Raw genomic sequence first — 5,336 nt, forward strand, 5'->3', positions numbered from 1 at the left:
ATCCACGATACGCAGGATGGTTCCCAGACCAGAGGTGGCACCAGCGCCAAGTCGGGCTGGTTTTATAGTACCAAGTGGTTCCTGCAATCTGCCATCCAGAAGCGGGGCAGCTTACTTTTGTGTGCCAGGGAAACGGGCCGAGCTTTGTGTCTGGGCGCCTATGGCTGGGAGTGACCGGCGAGGTCCTGAAAAGCTACGATAGGCAGGATGGTGACCACATCCATTGTGGCACCAGTGACAAGTTGGGCTGCTTTGATAGTACCAAGTGGCTCCTGCAATCCGCCATCAAAAAGTTGGCAGGCGAGTTTTGTTTTCCAGGGAAAAGCGCCGTTGTTTGTGTTTGGGGGCCTGTGGCTGGGAGTGGCCGGCTGGCTCCTTAGAATCCACGATACGCGGCATGGTTCCCAGACCAGAGGTGGCACCAGTGACAAGTCGGGCTGGTTTGATAGTACCAAGTGCGTCCTGCAATCTGCCATCCAGAAGCGGGGCAGCTTACTTTTGTTTGCCAGGGAAACGGGCCGAGGTTTGTGTGTGGGGGCCTATGGCTGGGAGTGACCGGCTGGCTCCTGAAAAGCTACCATAGGCAGGATGGGGAGCAGACCCATGGTGGCACCAGTGCCAAGTTGGGCTGGTTTGATAGTACCAAGTGGCTCCTGCAATCTGCCCTCAAAAAGTTGGCAGGCGAGTTTTGTTTTCCAGGGAAAAGCGCCGTTGTTTGTGTTTGGGTGCCTGTGGGTGGGAGTGGCCGGCTGGCTCCTTAGAATCCACGATACGCAGGATGGTTCCCAGACCTGACGTGGCACCAGTGCCAAGTCGGGCTGGTTTTATAGTACCAAGTGGTTCCTGCAATCTGCCATCCAGAAGCGGGGCAGCTTACTTTTGTTTGCCAGGGAAACGGGCCGAGGTTTTTGTCTGGGTGCCTATGGCTGGGAGTGACCTGCTAGGTCCTGAAAAGCTACGATAGGCAGGATGGTTACCATATCCATGGTGGCACCAGTGCCAAGTTGGGCTGGTTTGATAGTACCAAGTGGCTCCTGCAATCTGCCATCAAAAAGTTGGCAGGCGAGTTTTGTTTTCCAGGGAAAAGCGCCGTTGTTTGTGTTTGGGTGCCTGTGGCAGGGAGTGGCCGGCGGGCTCCTCAGAATCCACGATACGCAGGATGGTTCCCAGACCCAAGGTGGCACCAGTGCCAAGTTGGGCTGGTTTGATACTACCAAGTGCGTCCTGCAAACTGCCATCCAGAAGCGGGGTAGCTTACTTTTTTTTGCCAGGGAAACGGGCCGAGGTTTTTTTCTCGGGGCCTATGGCTGGGGGTGACCTGCTGGCTTCTGAAAAGCTACGATAGGCAGGATGGTGACCAGACCCATGGTGGCACCAGTGCCAAGTTGGGCTTATTTGATAGTACCAAGTGGCTCCTGCAATCTGCCATCAAAATGTTGGCAGGCGAGTTTTGTTTTCCAGGGAAAAGCGCCGTTGTTTGTGTTTGGGGGCCTGTGGCTGGGAGTGGCCGGCTGGCTAATTAGAATCCACGATACGCAGGATGGTTCCCAGACCAGAGGTGGCACCAGTGCCAAGTCGGGCTGGTTTGATACTACCAAGTGCGTCCTGCAATCTGCCATCCAGAAGCGGGACAGCTTACTTTTGTTTGCCAGGGAAACGGGCCGAGGTTTGTGTCTGGGGGCCTATGGCTGGGAGTGACCGGCTGGCTCCTGAAAAGCTACGATAGGCAGGATGGTGACCAGACCCATGGTGGCACCAGTGCCAAGTTGGGCTGGTTTGATAGTACCAAGTGGCTCCTGCAATCTGCCATCAAAAAGTTGGCAGGCGAGTTTGTTATTTAGGGAAAAGCGCAGTTGTTTGTGTTTGGGGGCCTGTGGCTGGGAGTGGCCGGTTGGCTCCTTAGAATCCACGATACGCAGGATGGTTCCCAGACCAGAGGTGGCACCAGTGCCAAGTCAGGCTGGTCTGATAGTACCAAGTGCGTCCTGCAATCTGCCATCCAGAAGCGGGGCAGCTTAATTTTGTTTGCCAGGGAAACGGGCCGAGGTTTGTGTTTGGGGGCCTGTGGCTGGGAGTTGCCGACTGGCTCCTTAGAACCCATGATACGCAGGATGGTTCCCAGACCAGAGGTGGCACCAGTGCCAAGTTGGGCTAGTTTGATAGTACCAAGTGGCTTCTGCAATCTGCCATCCAGAAGCGGGGCAGCTTACTTTTGTTTGCCAGGGAAACGGGCCGTTGTTTGTGTTTGGGGGCCTGTGGCTGGGAGTTGCCGACTGGCTCCTTAGAATCCACGATACGCGGGATGGTTCCCAGACCAGAGGTGGCACCAGTGCCTAGTCGGGCTGGTTTGATAGTACCAAGTGGCTCCTGCAATCTGCCATCCAGAAGCGGGGCAGCTTACTTTTGTTTTCCAGGGAAAAGCGCCGTTGTTTGTGTTTGGGGGCCTGTGGGTGGGAGTGGCCGGATGGCTCCTTAGAATCCACGATACGCAGGATGGTTCCCAGACCAGAGGTGGCACCAGTGCCAAGTCGGGCTGGTTTGATAGTACCAAGTGGCTCCTGCAATCTGCCATCCAGAAGCGGGGCAGCTTACTTTTGTTTGCCAGGGAAACGGGCCGAGGTTTGTGTCTCAGGGCCTATGGCTGGGAGTGACCGGCTGGCTCCTGAAAAGTTACAATAGGCAGGATGTTGACCAGACCCATGGTGGCACCAGTGCCAAGTCGGGCTGGTTTGATAGTACCAAGTGGCTCCTGCAATCTGCCATGAAAAAGTTGGCAGACGAGTTTTGTTTTCCAGGGAAAAGCGCCGTTGTTTGTGTTTGGGGGCCTGTGGCTGGGAGTGGCCGGCTGGCTCCTTAGAATCCACGATACGCAGCATGGTATCCAGAGCCAAGGTGGCACCAGTGCCAAGTTGGGCTGGTTTGATAATACCAAGTGGTTCCTGCAAACTCCATCAAAAAGTTGGCAGGCGTGTTTTGTTTTCCAGGGAACAGCGCCGTTGATTTTGTTTGGGGGCCTGTGGCTGGGAGTGGCCGGCTGGCTCCTTAGAATCCACGATACGCAGGATGGTTCCCAGACCCAAGGTGGCACCAGTGCCAAGTCGGGCTGGTTTGATTACACCAAGTGGCTCCTGCAATCTGCCATCCAGAAGTGAGGCAGCTAAGTTTTGTTTGCGAGAAAAAAGGGCCGTGGTTTTTGTTGGGGGCCTGTGGCTGGGAGTAGCCGGCTGGCTCCTTAAAATCCACGATAGGCAGGATGGTTCCCAGACCCAAGGTGGCACCAGTGCCAAGTCGGGCTGGTTTGATAGTACCAAGTGGCTCCTGCAATCTGCCATCCAGAAGCGGGGCAGCTGAGTTTTGTTTGCCAGAGAAAAAGGCTGTGGTTTTTGTTTGGGGGCCTGTGGCTGGCAGTGGCCGGCTGGCTCCTGAAAATCCACGATACGCAGCATGGTTCCCAGACCCAAGGTAGCACCAGTACAAAGTGGGGCTCGTTTGACAGTGTCAAGTGCCTCCTGCAATCTCCCATCCAGAAGCGGGGCAGCTGAGTTTTTTTTGCCAGGGAAACGGACCTTTGTTTTTGATTGGGGTCTGTGGCCGAGAGTGGTCGGCTGTCTCCTGACAATCCACAATACGCAGGATGGTTCCCAGACCAAAGGTGGCACCAGTGCCAAGTCGGGCTGGTTTGATAGTACCAAGTGCCTCCTGCAATCTGCCATCCAGAAGCGGGGCAGCTGAGTTTTGTTTGCCAGAGAAAAGGGCCATGGGTTGTGTTTGGGGGCATATGGCTGGGAGTGGCCACCTGGCTCCTTAAAATGCACGATACGCCGCATGGTAACCAGACGCAAGGTGGCACCAGTGCCAAGTCGGGCTGTTTTTGTAGTACCCAGTGGCTCCTGCAATTTGCCATCCAGAAGCGGGGCAGCTAAATTTTGTTTGCTAGAGAAAAGGGCTGTGGTTTGTGTTTGGGGGCCTATGGCCGAGAGTGGTAGGCTGGCCCCTGAAAATCAACGATAGGCAGGATGGTTCCCAGATCCAAGGTGGCACCAGTGCCAAGTAAGGCTGGTTGTATGGTTCAAAGTGACTCCTGCAATCTGCCATCCAGAAGCGGGACAGCTGAGTTTTTTTTGCCAGAGAAAAGGTCCGTGGTTTCTTTTTGGGGCATACGGCTGGGAATTGCCGGCTGGCTCCTTAAAATGCTCGATACGCAGGATGGTTCCCAGAGCCAAGGTGGCACCACTGCCAAGTCGGGCTCTTTTTGTAGTACCAAGTGCGTCCTGCAATTTGCCATCCAGAAGAGGGGCAGTTGAGTTTTGTTTGCCAGAGGAAAGGGCCGAGGTTTTTGTTTGGGAGCATATGGCTGGGAATGACCGGCTGGCCCCTGAAAATCCACGATACGCCGGATGGTTCCCAGATCCAAGGTGGTAACATTACCAAGTCGGGCTGGTTTGATAGTCCCAAGTGGCTCCTGCAAACTGCCATCCAGAAGCGGGGCAGCTGAGTTTTGTTTGCCAGGGAAATGGGCCGTGGTTTGTGTTTGGGGGCCTGTGGCTGGGAGTGTTCGGCTGGTTCCTGAATATGTACGATACGCAGGATTGTTCCCAGATCCAAGGTGGCAGCAGTGCCATGTTGTGCTGCTGTAATAGTCCCAAGTGGCTCCTGCAATCTGCCATCCAGAAGTGGGGCAGCTGATTTTTGTTTGCCAGAGAAAAGGTCCGTGGTTTGTGTTTGGGGGCATATGGCTGAGAGTGGCCGGCTGGCCCCTGAAAATCCACGATACACAGGATGGTTCCCAGATCCAAGGTGGCATCTGTGCCAAGTCGGGCTGATTTGATAGTACTAAGTAGCTCCTGCAATCTGTCATCCAGAAGCGGGGCAGCTTACTTTTGTTTGCCAGGGATACGGGCCGAGGTTTCTGTTTGGGGGCCTATGGCTGGGAGTGACCGGCTGGCTCCTGAAAAGCTACAATAGGCAGGATGGTTCCCAGAGCCAAGGTGGCACCAGTGCCAAGTTGGGCTGGTTTGATAGTACCAAGTGGCTCCTGCAATCTGCCATCCAGAAGCAGGGCAGCTGAGTTTTGTTTGCCAGAGAAAAGGGCTTGGTTTGTGTTTGGGGGCATATGGCTGGGTGTGGCCAGCTGGCTCCTTAAAATGCACGATATGCAACATGGCTCCCAGACCCATAGTGGCACCAGTGCCAAGTCGGGCTGGTTTGATAGTACCAAGTGGCTCCTGCAATCTTCCATGATCACGTGGAGAAATACTTTCTGGTTTCAGCCATATGCTCTTTCTTCTCTCCCTCAACTTCTCTATCACCTCTCATCTGGTTCACATGCGCTGTCT

The sequence above is a fragment of the Melospiza melodia genome, chromosome 5 (assembly GCF_035770615.1).
Source record: "Melospiza melodia melodia isolate bMelMel2 chromosome 5, bMelMel2.pri, whole genome shotgun sequence".
Lineage (NCBI taxonomy): Eukaryota > Metazoa > Chordata > Aves > Passeriformes > Passerellidae > Melospiza > Melospiza melodia.